The following is an 18,770-nucleotide window of genomic DNA, read 5'->3' as shown; positions in this document are numbered from 1 at the left end:
TACTGATGTGAATAGACATCTTAGTAAATGTGTTGTATATAATAAAGATTATATATGACAGGATCAATGAGAATTAATTATCTTTATAAACTTGCTGTTTGATGTAAAGATTTAATTCTTTTCATAATAGATGATCATTTGTAGATCAGTCTAAATCCTGAGTATTCATGAACTCCTATTTATGTTTATTGGATCTTTTGATTTACTCGTTAATGTATCTTAGAATAATGAGGCTAATGAATTTTGTTTTGAAGATTCAATATCATCGATGGCTAGAAATAAGAATTACCATATTGGAATCCATGCTTTCCTAACAGATCGAATATTGGTTCCCTTAAGGGTTGATTCTGGAACTGAATAGTTATTGAGCTCAAATCTATAATTAGATTATAGATTAATTATTCGCTAGTGAATTAATGGTAATTAAGGATCAAAAGGTAATTAGAAGGGTGAAATGATAATTTTATCCAACTCTAATTAACGAACCAATAATAGAGGACAACTATATATATTAATTATAGCAATGGACTACTAGAGAAAACGCTGTAAATATAATTCTATAAATACTTAGAGTGCAATTTCATATTTATAGTGGAGTAATCGTAGAATTAATAAAAAAGATTATTAGATTAAATAGTTTAATGAATAATCTGGTTTATTGGAGCTTTGTATTATAGGTCCATGGTCTTCATATCACATCTGTCCTACACTGTCAAGGGTAAGGATGTCAAAAGAATGATTTGTAAAGAGAAATTACTAAATTGCAAATGAATCAATTTTCTAGGGCAAGGAAATAATTATTTGATAATTATGTATAATTGATTAATTGTTAATTAATTAATTAATTATTTAACTATATAGTTTTTATTTTGAAAAACTATAGGTTAAAATTAATATTAATCTTGTTTGGATTAATATAAAAAGAGAAAATAATAAATATCTTATTTATAATATGATATTTATTTATTTAATTTAAAACTAACATTTTAAGATAATGTTAATTTTGAATTAATTGATATTTATGTTGTGATAAATATTTTGTCTTAAAAGTTAGTTAAATAAATAAATGAGAAAATTAAGGAAACCCTAATGGGGATGGGCGACACACACTATACAATACAGTGTGTGTCCACATGTCGCCGCTAATGTTGATTATTAGCGGAAACAAAACTGTAACCCATAATAAATAGTATTAGCGGCGACAATTTCGCCCCTAATAAATTGAATGTCACTCCTAATAATAGTGATTCCCAGATAATATTTCGCCCCTAATAATAAAATTAGCAGTGACTTTGATATTAAGTCGCCCCTAATACTTTTATATAATTAAAAAAATAATAAAAAATTATTAAAATAAAATATTTAAATAATATATTTTAATTTATAATATCAAAATTAAATATGCATTAAAAATAATTATGCTAATATAAAATATGCATAAAAATAATAACACTAAAATTAATAATTTATTAAAAAAACATTCCAATCATACAATATCATCCAAATTAAATATCCATACAATAATTTATTAATACAATGATATATAAAACATCTCAACCATCGGCGTCCTCCGTATTGTCTCCTTCTTTTGGTGCCTGTGGTGTGTGCAGAGGCATCACCCATGGATACTGTGGAGGTAACGATGATCCTCCATGTCCAATCATGTATGGATACAGATAGGGCGGAGGTTGAGAGAACGACCTACTCATATGAGGAGGCGGGGGTTGGGAAGAAGGTCCACTCATATAAGGATGATAAGCCTGAGGGTACGGAGGCATCGACCATTGATACATATATGGTTGGGCCGAAGGTTGAAATGACAGAGTTGGTGCAGGTGTGTTGGGATGGCCTGGTGAAGGATAAGAAGCTGAAGCTTGAGATGTGTGTTGTGTTTGAGTTTCAGAAGACAAGCCTACATACTTCTCGAAAACCGCCGATATGTATTCTACATCTCCACGTTTGTTGCCAGACGTTTTTCAAGTGAAAGTTGTTACACGTATTGAAGCTGTTCATTCATGACCTTCACAATGTCAACCAATTCACATATTTCCTCAGTCGGTTGTTGAGGTGATGCCTGAGACTGATTCTTTTGAGAGGGACGGGTTAACACTTTTTCCATTAATTTGCGGCCAACTCATCGTTGGTGGCCCCGCCTTTCACCAAGAACATGACTTAGTATCACATTTGATCGACCAAGGAAGAATCATCAGTACCAGATTCAACTGTCTGCTGAGTCTCAGCTTCAAGAGTTGACTTCAAATTAACCTGTTTTTTTAAAAAATTATAATACAAAAGAAAAATATAATTATTTGAATTGATAATAAAATTAAACTTACATAACTTGTTCAACATCCTCGTTGACAAAATTCTTGTTCTTTTTTGTCCAGTGATACTCCTTCCATTCCTCAATTAGTTTTGGGTTCAACTAACAAAGAAAATGAGAATGCTATAGAACTTATAAATTCATTCAACTTAATTAAGTTAATATTTTCTCTTACTTTTTCGTGACGAGTGGCCGCTAATGATTTTGTGCCTTGTGTTGTAGAGTACTTCATTTGGTGCCTCCAATATCTCTTCAAGTTGTCCATAAATCCACTGTTCATAACTCTGTTGGAAACCCCGATCGAATATGTGTGCTTGAACGACATCCAAAGTTTGTAGTCTAAGATTCATGCATCTAACGCATGCACATCTTATTCTCCCGTCACAATCTTTGTGTTGTGACTTTCATGAAATTTTGGAGACCAATCCAATAATCATCACATGCACAATTTCTCAATTTTGTCCAACTCTTATCAATTGCCATCTACGATTAATGATAATAATTTTTTTGTTATTAGAAATAATAACAATAAATACCCTATCCCTATCCTGACCCTATAAAGAAACCATCACGACCCCCGACCCTATAAAGAACCTATCCTGGCCCTCGACCCTATAAAGACATTATCCCGACCCCCAACCTTAGAAAGACCTTATCCCGACTCTATAAAGACACTATCCCTATACTATCCCGACCCCCGGCCCTATAAAGACCCTATCTTGACCCCTAACCCTCTAAAGACATTATCCCGACCCCCAACCCTATAAAGACCCTATCCCGACCCTCGACCATATAAAGACCCTATCTCGACTCTTGAGCTTATAAAGACCTAATCTCGTCACTATCCCGACCGCCGTCCCTATAAAGACACTATCCTAACCCTTGTCCTCATAAAGACCCTATCCCGACCCTATAAAGACCATATCCTAACCTTATAAAGACCTTATCCCGACCCACGACCCTATCTGACCCTATAAAGACCTTATCCCAACCCATGATCCTATCCCAACCCTATATCGATCCCCTCGACCCTATAAAGACCCTATCCCAATCCACAACCCTATAAATCTACACAAAATTGGGCAGCATCTCCCCTACACTAAAGACCTAGCCATTTTTAAACAGTTAAAAAAAATAATTCAAACAACACACTATAAGTTTCTTCCTTATATCTCCGCAGCACACAAAAATTTCACAGAACCTACTTCACTAATACATGCATGTTCATAACCTCCCTTATCGCCACAACACACAATGTGTATCTCAGAACCTACTTCACTATGGAAGAATATTTCGGATATTCAAACTCATCTAACAATAGTAAATTATAATTATAATAATAATAATAATAATAATAATAATAATAATAATAATAATAATGCAAGAAATAAGAGACACATACCAATTAATAAAATGCTCCAAAAAAAAAGGATCCAAAAATTACACCAATTTATTTTCTCCTAAATAAAAAAGAAAATTAGTAAAAAAAAATTATAACACATATAAATTAAATACATAAAACACACATAAATATATACACCTCACACACATATACATATACACCACACACACCCACACACATGTATATCTATATACTTACATATATACATATATATACACGCATATATATATATATATAAACACACATACACATCCACACTCGATCACATATATATAGTCTATACACACATATATATACACCCAAATATAAATATACACATTTATATATATATAATTATAAAACACAAAACTAAAATAATTAAAAACAGATAATAAAATAAAAACAAATTATAAAATTAAATAAAATTTTAAAAAAATCATCAAATAAAAAAAAACATATATATACCTTGAGGTGGGGAGGAGTCGTGCGAGTCAAGGGTGGGGGTGGAGGGGCGGGACCGGATGGGCTAGGGGCGGAGGGGCTAGGGGAGAAGGGGGGGCCAGGGGTGGGGGCGGGGGGCAAGCTCGGGGTGGGGTGTAGAGGCTGGGGGCGAGAGCTCAAGGTGGGGCTGAGGGGCTGAGGGAGAGGGAGAAGGGAAAGAAGGGATTTGCAGAAAAATGGAGGAGAAGTCGAGGCACGTAGGGATATCTGGGCAACTATTAGCGATGACACGTGTCACAATTAATAGTCGCTCAATATTCACGTTGGAGGGAAATTTCCCATATTTTATTCTCGGTATTTTCAAATTTATTAGCAGCGACACGTATCGTCACTAATAGTAAAAATGTGGCCACTAATAATATTTTTAATAAAAAAATTTAACCAATATGATATTAGCAATGACCAAGATTTGTCGCCGCTAATATTGGTATTATTAGCGGCAACTTTTGGTCGCCACTTAAGAACATTTTTCTTATAGTGTATGCATCATTTTATTATAACTTGTTGTGCAAGTCATGTATGGCCCATGCCCCAACTATGTAAATTCATAAGCCTATAAATAGAAAGCTTAGTGAATCATTATTTTCTACAATGAATGCTCTAGATAGAAAGCTAGAAGTTGTCATTTTGCATACTTCAATACACCGATTCTTGTACTTTCTCAAACTAATGAATCTTAGTTGGCTCTAGCTCATCTGATCGAGAGTTTGAGATTTTCTACAATAATAAATTATAAGTGGACATAGGTCATTACCAATACATGTTTCCGAACTACTATAAATCTTTTCTGTCTTTTTATTATTTCATTTTAGCTCTCATTTTCATATTGATTGTTGTACTCAGTATCATTGACTAAATCTATGGTCAACAATGAGCTAATGTTGGCGAAGATTTTCATAAACAAAATAGAAAGAAGAGAATTAAGCACAAGGGATTATGAAAAGAAAAATATAAATGAATATCAGAGTTTTTTTTATGTGGTTCACTAGTTAATTCAATCTAGTCCACAAACCTATAGTAAATTATTCATAATTTTTCGAAAATAAATAAAGTGTTTGCTATAAATATAATATGCATAGTCCTACAAAAAAAATTTAGATTATAATTAGGCAACATGTAGAAACACATAGACATTCATACCTTAAGGACTAAAGTGATACTAATACCCCTATATTAGAGTTTCTCTATAAATATATAATTAATAAAATAAAATGTAAAAAATTTCATGTAATTAATTAAATTATTTTTCCTAAAATTATTGAAAGAAAAAAATGGTTGAGTGGTCCCTTGCGACTGGGTTGATCGGGCCCTAGTGTTCCTTTTCAGCCATTATGGTGAATGTGAAGCTGGCCTACATCACAAAGTAGACTATACATCTGTCAGCGATATTATGTTTGAAATGACTATACAACAAAACGGCCAGCTGTAAATATACGACACCTTAATAAATTCATATAAATATATAGGATAATTTTACTTAACTTTAGGCCAGTCGTTTTTTATACGTGAATAATTTTTACTGTGATTTTTTTTTTTTTTTTTATGATTATGTATATTTTAATTATTTAGAGTATTTTATAAATTTTTTTGAAAATTTCGAATAATTTACAATACTAAAAATTAAATTAAAATATGCGTGATTATTTTTTTTAGTACTTATAAATTATTTTAAACTTTTTGAAAATTTACAAAATATTTTAAATAACTACAATATATATAATTATAAAAAAAATATTATACCGAAAACTGTTAATGAATCGAAAATACTAACAAAATATCACTTATAAAAGCATTTATATAAAAATTCTCATACATATATATGAGACAATTTTAGTAGGCTTCACATTCGTAATAACAACAAAACGGACCATTTTAGTAGGCTTCACTTTCGTAATAACAACAAAACGGCCAGCTGTAAATATATGACAACTAAATAGATTTAATAAATACCAGCCTTCTAATAGAGTACAAATTACTCCAGTCAAAAATCTCCCCAATCAAAAATCTTATAGCAATTCTTTCTTGTTGGTTTTTTTCCTTTTTGCACCAATCCCCTGGCAATTCTAAACATGAAGATTGCGTTCTACAACATGCGGTGGTGTCTGGCAATTCTATTTTGGTTGCTCTTCTGGAGTATGGCTTGTTTTGGACTATCGGCGGCACAACTACCTTTGCACCCTGACGAACGTTAGTACTTACTGACTATGGCCATTCACTCATTTTTCTTATTTCTATTTAAATAGGTATATTTATATATGTTTGTGTTAAAAAATCTTAAGATTATTATATTTATAATTAGAGAAAACGAAAGTTACTGATGGCATTATCTCAGGTTTTCAGTTTTCAAGTCCTAAAAGAAAAATCAGCACAAGTAAAACAATTTGGATTTTTATTTGTTTATTTTCTTCTGTTGATCAAGTCTTGTTTCTCGATAAAAAAAAAAAAAACTAAATTCGACAACAAAATACTATAAAGGGAACTTTCGGATTAAATACCATAGCTTTCAATTTGTTTGCACTTATATATTGGATTTTATATATAAAAGAAATTATTATCCTTTTTTTTTTAATGAAAGTATTACTAGTGTTTCCACTATTACCAATTCTTGGGCTTTCGTGTCAAGAAACAAATGGTCCATAGTGTCAATTTTTTTTTTTTTACAAAACCATTTTTTCAGTGTTTAAAATCCTCAAATAAATATACAGTAAAATTAAAAATCAATTTTATTAAAAATTGAAGCTAAAATGAATTTAATTTAATTCTTTAATAAACCCAAAGTTAACAGAAGATCTTTAGTAATTACAGAAATAACTAAACTAAAATTAAAACAAATCTTAATATTTATTTATTTAAAGTTTTTGTTTATTTAAGTTTGATTTAAATAAACTCAAAATCAAATTTTAATAAAATTAACCATAAATCACAAACTCTAGATGTTCTTCCTCTTCTTCAAAAACGGTCACTAGTCTTTTTCTTTATATATTTATATTTATATATATTTTCTATGGAGAATAGGCATATCGGGGCTCAAGGTCGGGGATGGATTATGTCAATAAATTAAGAAATTTTTTCATGAAATTATAGTATAATCTTATGAAATTTAAAATAATTATAAATCTGAGCAAAAAAGTTAAATATTAAAAAATTTCTCTTATTAAATTTGTAGAAAATATTTTCCTTCCTTTCTACCAACATAAAAATTTTCTTTCCTAAAATTCAAGGTCCAAAGAATGCATTAGTCGCTAATGATGGAAGGAGAAAGTTTAATAAATTGGAAATCATTAAATAATTATGATTTGTTATTTTGTTTTAGTTTTAAAAAAGTTTAATAAATTAAATCTATGTTAGTTAAATAATTAATAAGATTTTATTTTAACATTTTTATTTGAAATTATATTTTTAATTTTCAAATTATTATCTATTTTTAAAACTTAGTTTTTTTTAAACAGATTTGACACCCACTTGTTATCGAACATGTTGCTTTTGATTATTCCAAAGTAAAAATTAATGAACAGTACTTACTAAATGTCAACAATCGGTAATGTCTTGTACTTTTATCATAATTAAATTTTTGTTAATTCACTACACTACTATAAAAAATAGATTTTAACTTCGATTTTTTCACTTGTTTTTTGGATCTCAATTTTTTTTTACTGAAGTTATCCATAGTAAAGTTAAAAGTATGTAGAAACCGAAGCTAAAAGCGGAGGCTTTTAACTTTAGTTTTTACATAAAAACCGAAGTTAGAAGCCTTTAAAACACAATAAGTGATGCTGACGGAATATCTTTTACTTGGTTATTATGTAAAAATCGAAGTTAAATGCCTCCGCTTTTAATTTCGATTTTTAAATACTTTTAATTTTGCTTAGATTAACTTCCCTCAGACTAACTTCGGTTAATATTTCCGCGAGATCCGAAGAATAACAAGCACAGTTAAAGGCTCTGTCTTTTCCATTTCCAAACGACACCTCTGCCTTTTCTACTTATCTTCAATAAAACTAAAGTGGTAGATTAATTCTTATGAGTGCCAAACCAAAAAGTAAAATTAAAAGTCCACTAAAAGCTTTAACTTCACTTTTTATGTATTTCCCAACTGTTTTATTTTTAAAAACCGAAGTTAAAAAACCAACCCCAGCCCCGGACCCAAACCTCGAACCCCCACCTCAGCCCAAGACCTTGATCTAGACCCTCGACCCTAGCTCCAGCATTGACCCCGACCACTAACCCCAAACCCCAACCTCGACCTGGACCCGGACCTTACCAGAATACAATCTAATTTAAAAAATATTACAATACGAGTTAACATATACATTTTCTTATGTATTTAATAATACAATTGCTATTGTATTAAAATTTGTGATTGTAATAATTAATACAACATAAAATTCAATCCAAACATAATGTTCTACTTATTTAATACAACACGATCTCCTTATACTACATGCCAAACATGTCCTTAGTCTCTATTTACACTACAACAGAAGGGAGTAATAGAGGCGGAGGCTTCCGCCGATAATAATAGGGCATTCCACCGGTAATGCATATTAGGGGCGGGGGTCTGCCGGTAATACTCGGTCGGTGATTAGGGGTATATCCAGCAGACTGACACCCCATTGGTATTTTATTAATACCGATAGATTAATAGGGGTGTGACCCCGCCGATGTAAAAGAATAGTCAACCTCATTTGACTCATTTAATACCAGCGGGTCCCGCTCCTATTAATTTCCCGGTAATAAATTAATAATATTAAAATATAATAATTCGTTTGATTTTATTTAATAATAAATGTACATATAATACTTATTTAAGGATAATAAAATTTAACATAAATTAAAATTAATTATTAATAACACAATTAATATTCATCAAACAAAATTACATATAAACTAATCATAAAATTATCATAATAAAAATATTAATTGTCTTAATATAATTACATATAAAATAATCATAAAATAAACATAATAAAATATCAATTGTCTTAATTTAATTAAAAAACGTAAAATAATTATTATTGTTTGGATCGGGCCAACCAGACGAGAAATATTCATTAACATTCAGGTCAATATCTTGATCGCTAATGTTAGGACACGACAATGGTGGTGAAACAAACTGTGGGACTGGTAGTGAAGGGTAATAAGCTTGTGGAGACTGCTGCTACGAAGATGATTCAAATAATTAAAACTTTTATTAAATAAAATTATCATCAATTACTATATTCAAATAATTTAATACTATTTAATATTAGATAATGGTATTTGATAAAAAAATTAAATTAAATTATTTAATTAGATAATGTTATATCAAACTTTTATTATTTAATTAATTAAAAATAAATTAACTACTAACTAAATACTAATTAATTTTTTTAATAATTTTCAATTAATTATAATAATACTAATTAACTAAATTAAATAATATTCATTACAATTATCATTATGTTGACATAACATAACAAAAACAAAAAAAATTAAAACTACTTTACTTAATAAAATTTCACAAAAAATTTGACAGCATAACAGTTTAATAAGATCATTTCAAAAATTTTTAAATCCCGCACTCAGAAAATCCCAGAACATTTATTATAAGATATATAATTTTTTTTAAAAAGTTTGACAACATAACAACTTAAATTTGTCATATTCCAAAATTTACAATCTCCAAACAACAAACCTAGAATAACTAAAACAACAAAATATTTATTAAAATAATATTACAACACAAATCAACATAAACCATAATATGATTAATACAAAAAAACAATAAAAACATACATTAATAATCTGATTTTTTATCTTTCAAAAGTTGGATGCTCTGCTAAAAAAAATTAAGCATCATACTAATATTTTTTTAATTATAAATTTTTTAATAATCAAATCTCATTCTTTTAACAATAAATTAAATACAATATAATACAACACATAAATCTATTTTTTTAATAAGACCAAAACAATTTTTTTAATAAATATAATAAAACCAATATCACTAAAAAAATACATACACTGGTGGTGGTCTGAAAATCCGGTGTGGCGTGGGGGTTCTGAAAATAAATACAAACAATTAAAATAAATAAAAAACTATATACAAACTATTAAAATAATACATACAAAATTAATACACTCCGGTGTGGGGGTGGTGGTGGTGCTCAGATAGAGGGGCGGTGCTTGGATAGAGGGGTGGTAGTGGTGCTCGGACAGAGGGGCGGACTGAGAGAAGAGTGTGTCTGAGAGAGGGAGAGAAGAGAAATGAGAAGGAGAGACGAAATGATATGCAAAATTTTCAATATGTAAGATTATTAGAGGTGGGGACCCGCCGTTATTAATATTATCCCGCCGGTAATAAACTATTAGCGGCGAGACTCGACTCTATTAATATATGCCGGTAATAGTCTTATTACTGGGGGATATTTACCCGCCGCTAATAGTATTAGCGGTGGATAGTCTGTCTCTATTAAGGGAAAATACCGCCGCTAATAATTTTGAAACTGAACACCATTTCATTTCCCGGGCATTGTATTAGCGGCGAACTACCCGCCACTAATAATTGGTAAGTCCGCTGCTAATAAAAAAATTAGTTTTTTTTATTAATTTCCACATTATTAGCGGCAGACCCAATATTCCGCCGCTAATAACCCGTACATTACCGACGGACTAAGTTCACCTCTAATTGTTCCGCCTCTAATTTTAGACTTTCTTGTAGTGTTATACCTATAATTTAATTTGCTTACTTAGTTGTTGTAGAACCGTATCGCATGTCAATTCTATGGAACCCAAGTGGATCCCTTTGTAGGATCCGATGTGACCTATGTGGATCCTGCTATAGGACCCACTATGAATAATGACTAAAGTGGCTATGAATAGTATGAATAGTTAATGTAAATGGTATGGTGAATGTGTGAAAGACAAACTCATTATATACTTGAATTGTTAACTTCTATTCATTGTAGAGTGAGTTGTTACACTAAGAAAATAGTAATAAAGATTACAAAATTTGAAGATAAAATAATTTGGAAGTTACTTTTACTTTATATGTGGAGAAATTATAAAAATTAGAAATATTTGCGGCTAAAATACTCAAACTTTTAAATAGCTACCACATAAATATCTATTTTTTTTCAATGACAAAAGTACTCAAACGTTAATTTTTTTTTATAGTTCGTAGGTATCTACTATTAAACGTTAAATTTGACTAGTCAAAGAACATGTGACACTACATAAAAAAAAATGTACACCGTGTTCAACACATTACATGTTTAATACAAATTGATGAACATAACACAAGAGTGTATATATTGATTGATTGGTATTGGTATAGGGTGCTACTGGTCCCTAAATAATACCAACTGCTGTAATTTGGTCCTTTTCTTTTTAAAAAGATAAAGCTCCTCATTTTTTTAGCATATGAATATGCTTAGAGGAAAAATAATTTAATTATTAAGAAATTAGAAATTTAATTCGGAAAGTTAAATTTTCAATGATTAAATTACAATAGTACATAATAAAAAATATAATAACCTCAAACACTTACTATTACAAGAGTGCATAATAGTACTTTAACAAAACAAAACTGAAAGGTAAGGTATTGGTATATTCCCTTTAGGTTCAATATAATTTCACTTAACTCAAATTTAAATGTGTAGTATATACGAGCAATAGCAAGTTTTAATATATAAATTTTGCAGAACGGACTCTCCAAAAAATTGAAGCGACAATAAAAGCACCTCAAAAACTACGCTTTACTTGTGACTTCTCGCCCCTTACAAATAGTTTCTGTCAAACTTACAACGGCTTCCAACACATCACGGAGATGTAAGTTTTTTTGGTTTAATTTATAACCAAATTATAAGGGTTTATACTTTTTTGAACCCTGTATTTTTTTCCATTACTTGTTTGGACCACGTGTTTTGACAAATTACTTTTTGGACCCTATGTTTTGTAAAATGGTTAAAATAGAACCATAAACCCGAATTTGGTCAATGTTTTCTCAACTAAAATCACAAATAATCTACCAAACTAACAATTCTAAACTAAAATAAAATCATTCTGCTTAAAAACTGTGTTGTTATATTCAATTTTTTCTTCATCAAAATTGAGTTTATGGTTCTATTTTAACCATCTTACAAAACATAGGGTCCAAAAAGTAATTTTTCAAAATACAGGGTCCAAACAAGTAATGGGGAAAAACACTATTTTAATTTTTAGTTGGGTTGCCATTAATAATAAATATATTGTTCTAGGAGTTTCAATATCATCCCTTGTGTTGTAGAACTCACTATGTCCTTTGTGAGTGGCTTAGTAAAGGGATCCACTTAATTCTATCTAAATCTCACATAAGATATAGAAATAATTCCATCTTGAATCAATTGTCTCACATAGTCATGTCTAAGACTTATATATCTATACTTTCCATTATATACACTATTGTAAGTTCTAGCTAATATTGTTTGAGGTAATAAGTGAATGCCTCACGTAGTACAATCTTTAGGGTACTTATTTCATTGACAGTAATTTGTAATTTGTGATGGAATTTGAGGAAGTAATAGCTTATCATCATAAAACTTAAACTCCATATACTGAGTAATTAGGAACTTTTTGGTGCCTTCTTCTTCAATTTTGTATTTGTTCTCAAGAGCCTCCCATATTTCTTTGGCACCACTAGGGTTCGAGTTGAGATCATAGAGCTTATCTGATAAAGTGTTGAGAATGTGACCCCTAGATATGAGCTCATCCTCCTCGCTTTCCTTCATAGGAATTTGGAGACCTTCCAATTCCAGATCGAAAAAGTAGGAGACTTTGAGAGTGGTGAGGGGAAACCAAATCTTGTCTTGCCAACGCACAAAATTTTCTCAATCAAAGCGATCCAATCTAACCTAGTCCTGATGCATGAGTTTGAGAGCCACAGTACATGTAGAAACTTCTTCCATTGTTAATGATGATGGAAATCACAAGAGTAGAGCATTAAAGATTTTGATTGTTGGGGTTAGGCGGTATGAATCAACATTGGGGTTAGTCAAAACTTAAGAATAATAACACAAAAGTAATGGAAAATAGTAACACAAATAACCCAAAAGCTTGCACATGATGAGAATCTTTGTCCAAAACATTTATTCCTAAACTGCCATTAAAGTTGCTTGAGGTTTCTACAAGCACGAATAAGGAATGGGATACAACAAGCCTAGGAAATTCTCAAGTCAAACAATCTTGATGAATCTTTGAGAGAGAGAGAGAGAGGGGGGGAGGGAAAGAGGGAGAGGGAGACCGAGAGAGAACTATCACTACAAGAAAAAATGCTTTTAATAACACCGAAAATGTGTTATCAAAACATACGATAACACTTTCTGATGTGTTAAGACCGACTATGTTATCGTAGGTCAGGGTACTTTACATAACACTTTATCAGTGTTATACAAATGTGTTATTGTACTGTCAACAATAACACAATTTCTGTGTTATTTTAATATATAGATAAGTGTTTAATTATGTTATTTATAGTCGATTATATAACACTTTTTTTGTGTTATACTACACTGTAGTATAACACTTTTTTTGTGTTATACTACACTTTAGTATAACACATTTTTTGTGTTATACTAGACTTTAGTATAACACATGTGTTATATTAGCTTAGAGAAACATAATCTTTTTTACTTACACAAAACTAGGAAAACAAATATGAAAGTTGAAGCCAAATAAGGTAACATAAATAGATTTTTATTAATTACTCAAATGTAATTACAATATTTAGTCTACTAGTCTAGGCTTAAGAAATCATATTACAACATAATTTATGCCCAATTCAGATTCCTTTATCACTAAATACAAAACAAGAAATGTATACAAAAATTAGTGAAATACATTCTTCCATTCTAAAGGCCTCAACTACAAATGTTGTCAAGAATTGCTCCAAAGAAATCACTCTACCCTGTTCGTTCTGTCAAGTTTCCAAAAAGTGAGAGGAGGAGTTTAGGTATCAGCAACTTACTCCCAATACTATAATTAGCTGTTCTTGCTGCCTGCAAAAGCATTAGAGGTGAAACATATAACACAAACAACAGCTAAACCCACAACCTGCAAACCCAAAGTTACATTCATTCAGCACAACTTAACAGCTTTCATGAAAAAAAAACATGGAAAGTGCTCATAAATAGGTTTTCAATTTATATGCCAAAAAACAAACCTTTTGAGCAATCTTATATCTGGATAAAGTTGAAAATTAAAGCATGTTTAGCATCAGAGATGGCAAAACTCAAAGCAGCTAAGAAAGAAGGTAATATCATATTAAGAATGAATTGGAAAAAAGTACCTTCCAAAGCTCTGAAGAAGCTCTTTCAGTTCTAACTTTGCTCATTTTCAGGCATAGTAATTTTTTCCTAGTGGAACTCCGACCTTAAGGTAGCTAACTTCATCTGTATCTCTATTTCCAAAACCAGCTTAGAATGGACTGCAATCGGCAGGAAACAAGGATTTGATTTCCTGAGAAAATTGGAAAACTCTAGTTAATACAAAGAAATCTCTGTAGAGACCATAAAACAGGTTCTACTTCAAAGAAATATATAAAATATGACATAATGGAAAATCATAGGGGTGCTAAAAGAGGTTGGATTTGGGCACCCTGGCTTAGATAATATTGCAGCAGTGACTAATTTAAAGAGACTGAGAATTGGACTATCTCCACCATCTTGAGAATGTAATACTTGCCCATTAGCACTGGGAAGTAAACCCAGCCAAGGGGCTGTTTACATGAAGTGTCAGGTATCTACTTCTATCTGTTCAACATCTGAGATAGCAACAATAAGATTCAAGTGGCGAGAAACACTTATTTCAACTTTAACTAACCAATTAGATGATATACATCATGATTCAGGCATCTCCAGTTCATTTTGAAGACTTCAGTAAAATTATAGCAAAAGCAAGGACACCGACAACCTTAATTTTATAAACAAACTCTAAAGAAAAGTCTACAAAGTTTGTAATAAAGATCAGATCAGGCTACAAAAACAATGCCAGTCCTTGAGGTTTTTCTAGGAGTAGAGTCCTTATTGGTCTATGATTAATAGAGGGATCTGCTACTCATTTTTCAGCTATTTTGTTTTGCTTCATCAAACTCAATTTCCTCTTGTTTTTTTTTTCTTTTTGCTTGAGCAAAACATGCATGAGAGTTAATAACCATATATATATTACCTTTATTAGTTATATTCAAAGGTATCATGTAGAGTTATTAATGACCGAATATTACTTCTGTATTCCACAAATACTCTACATGGCTATCTATCTAAATGGAATTTTAACAAATTTGACCATATATTATAAACAAGGTAGCAGACAAAAGTGAAAGAAAAGAAAAATGAATAAACTTAAACAGTACACAAATAGCAAACATTCAAACTCAGATTTAGAGCAGTGATCTCTTTCATATTTATATAATATCAATAAAGCAACAACAAATGACATGATAACACCAGTTATATACACATATCAAGAAAAATGCTCTGTATGTGCATGTTAAAAAACTCCCATCCAATTCACACAAACCATGTCTTATGGTCAATTCTAAAATATATTCACAAGAACAATGCATCTGTTCTGTTCAAAATTTCCAGGTATGCTTAAAAATATCTATAGTGTACGTGTCTTCAAAATCAGTATTTTCTTGAAGTTCTATTTGGTTTCAAATGAATTTTAATGTTATGCCATGAATGTTGGCTAACCACTAATCAGTAAATAACTAACTCGGACCATCCCCAGTTTGAAAGAAAGTAACACCACCACTAGGGAATCCCCCTGCTGCATCAGGGGGTGGCACTTGTCCTTTGAGACCTCCTTCAGCATATTGATCGTATATGGCTCTCTTCTGAGGATCACTTAAAACCTACAACAAAATCCACAGAAAGAATCATATCAACAAAACCAGAAAACTCATAACAGAGCATAAGATACTGAGTGTTAGCAACTCTTCTTGAACATAGCTTTTTAACATATGGTTACTTATTCAAACCCTCATTTACTTCTGGCCTAATGATTGAGATCACATCTATACACACCACTCTTCTATTAGGATACAATGAAGAAATCTAAAACTTTCTAGAATTTTCCAAGTCATTAACTAGTTTCTACTATTCTCTAAATAATTCTATAATAATCTATATCATAGTCTAATTAATTCTAGGTTTCTCCTAGAACATTCTAGAATACTTTTAACAGAAGAACATCATAATAAGTGAAGCACGTTTGCATATGAGAATATCCAAACAATTTTAGAAATGGGACCAAAAACACATTCGAAGCTTTAGTTTATTTCTTGCAATTGAGGAAAGAAATTTAAACAGCCAAAAAAAGAAAGAAAAAAAGAAAATCCAGGAAAGAATAAAGAAAATGATTAAAAGGGGTGTGAATTATTTGTAAAACGATAGAATAAAAAAAAAAACAGATTGTCTCTCAATAAAATTGTTATCTTTCTCTCTAGTTCTTTGTCATTTCTGTCAATATCTATGTCTCTCATTCTTTTTTCTTTCTTGGTTCTGCATCAGTAAGGAGGTTTAATTTCAATGTCAAATTCAATTAAAATGTTCAAAAAAACTGATCTATGGGTTATTACTTGATATTTTATATAGGAAATTCTAGAATGTGCTCATAGAATCAAGCATACAAAACAGAGAACTTGTGCTAGTAACAGGAAAATAAAACGCAGCCAATTTATACAGAAAGAAAGCACTTTAAAAAAAAATCGACATGTCCTCCATAAGAAATCAAAAAACATTTTACAAGTCCTCTAAAGCAAACCACAGAGACATACCTACTAGCACGAACATAGATGACATACATTTTAAAAGAAATCATAAACAAAATCAAAATTTGGGGTGTGGGCAACACAGGGAAGGTCACTCTTCTAAAGTAACATATCAACTAAAAAAACCAAAACTTACCTCAATGATATCACATTTTACACAAAATAAATAAATAAACACATTTATAAAAACAGAGAGAGAATGGGAGACTTAAGCAAAATAAGCTAGAAACAATGTTAAGCTGGTGGGAAAATATCACAAGCTATTTAACTTAAGAGACGATTCATAAAAACTGTCAATCATAAGATTCCATTTTCTAAAGATCATAATCATCAACAATTATGCTAATTGATTTATTAATTAAACCCAATAGCTCATAACCAATGTAGTTTAAAGTAGTTAGCAAAATAAGAATAAAAGTGTGTTTAATTATTAGATATTTAATCTACAAAACTAGGCACTAATATTGGTATTAAAAAATAAATAATTTCTAGTCACTACTACTAGCATCAATTCGTAGCCTAGATGCTTAATAACTAATAGGCACTGATATTAATATTAAAAGTCAATAAACAACTTAATTAAATTATACCAATCTGAACCAGAAACCCCTCTTGCATATTTTTCTGATTTAAATATTTGGACACCTCTGTCATACCAAGACTTAGTATAATTTGGATCCAATTTCAATTTCCTCTCAAGTTTCAAACTCTAACAATAAGTTAGAAAGGAACAATGCTGCATAAATATACAGTTTAGACATTAGACTCTCACAAAAATAATTTAGCAATCTCAGAAATTTAAAGCTTACCGGTTCTCAAAAATGACATATAGAGGAATATGAAAGTTAATCTCTTTGCCATCTTCATCAACCTCTGTTGGTGCAAGCCTAGATTTACGAGTCTTCTCCAATTCAAGTTGTTTTCTATGATCCTCCCAAGATTTAAATGCCACTGAAAAACCCAATACAGTAAGACTAACAATTCATGCCAGAACATCCAAAACATCAACAATAAAATATCTTAAAATCAATTCGTAAAAAAAAATATTAACACAATTGTGTTGTACAGTCAGACATTTCCTTGAACACCTCATTTACATTTGGCTATGCCTACTCTGTTTTAAAATATGAAATGAGCATTTGTACATACTCACTACATGGATTCAGTAGCTTATAACAGATAGAAAATCTACAATTATATCCAAATATATATGTATGAATGCAGTAGCTTATAACATAAGGTCTAAAATTATGTATATATATATATATCTATGTATGGATACGGCTAAACAATAATCTAGCAGCCATGGAGATGAACCATAATAGCACAACCTGGCATGACTATCAATCCTTGTAAAGATGCACAGCATAAAAGGGCACACCAGGAAAACAATTATATAAAATACAATGAGCAAATTATTCTTAATTAAATATCCTAACTATATAGATAAAACTAAATATCCTGATTGTATAGATAAAATACAATGCATGAAACTTAAGCAATCAAAATGAAATCGAACAAATCACAAAATATAATGAAAATTTGTACGTCGATGTAAGATGAATTAATGGCTCGTTGTGCTTCCTCAACAGCAGTGTCAAACCCTTAACACAAGTCAAAAGTTGGAAAATTTTATTGAAAGAATTGAAACCAACAAGAAAAAATAGCTCAAAAAGAGACGTTTATTAAATTTTGATTTATTAAAGTTGAATAAAGATATTTAGTCTTCAAAGTACACATTTTTAGCTAATTTTCAAGTAGTGGGACAAAAGTGAAGC

The 18,770-nt window shown here is 30.5% G+C and overlaps 1 long non-coding RNA gene and 1 pseudogene across 1 annotated transcript; one reads left to right on the top strand and one right to left on the bottom strand.

Annotated features, from left to right (window-relative positions):
• Positions 1 to 6,179: 6,179 nt before the first annotated feature.
• LOC133789109 (probable LRR receptor-like serine/threonine-protein kinase At1g29720) overlaps positions 6,180 to 18,770 on the top strand; it is a 43,039-nt pseudogene continuing 30,448 nt past the window's right edge.
• LOC133789108 (uncharacterized) lies at positions 13,901 to 15,217 on the bottom strand. The gene is made up of 2 exons (XR_009873493.1): positions 14,817 to 15,217; positions 13,901 to 14,678 (listed from the first exon to the last, which is right to left on the bottom strand). It is a non-coding gene; the product is annotated as an uncharacterized LOC133789108 (long non-coding RNA).

This window comes from Humulus lupulus, chromosome 7 (assembly GCF_963169125.1).
Source record: "Humulus lupulus chromosome 7, drHumLupu1.1, whole genome shotgun sequence".
Lineage (NCBI taxonomy): Eukaryota > Viridiplantae > Streptophyta > Magnoliopsida > Rosales > Cannabaceae > Humulus > Humulus lupulus.
Note: the sequence above shows the minus strand (reverse complement) of the source record. Positions and strands in the feature narration are given on the sequence as shown.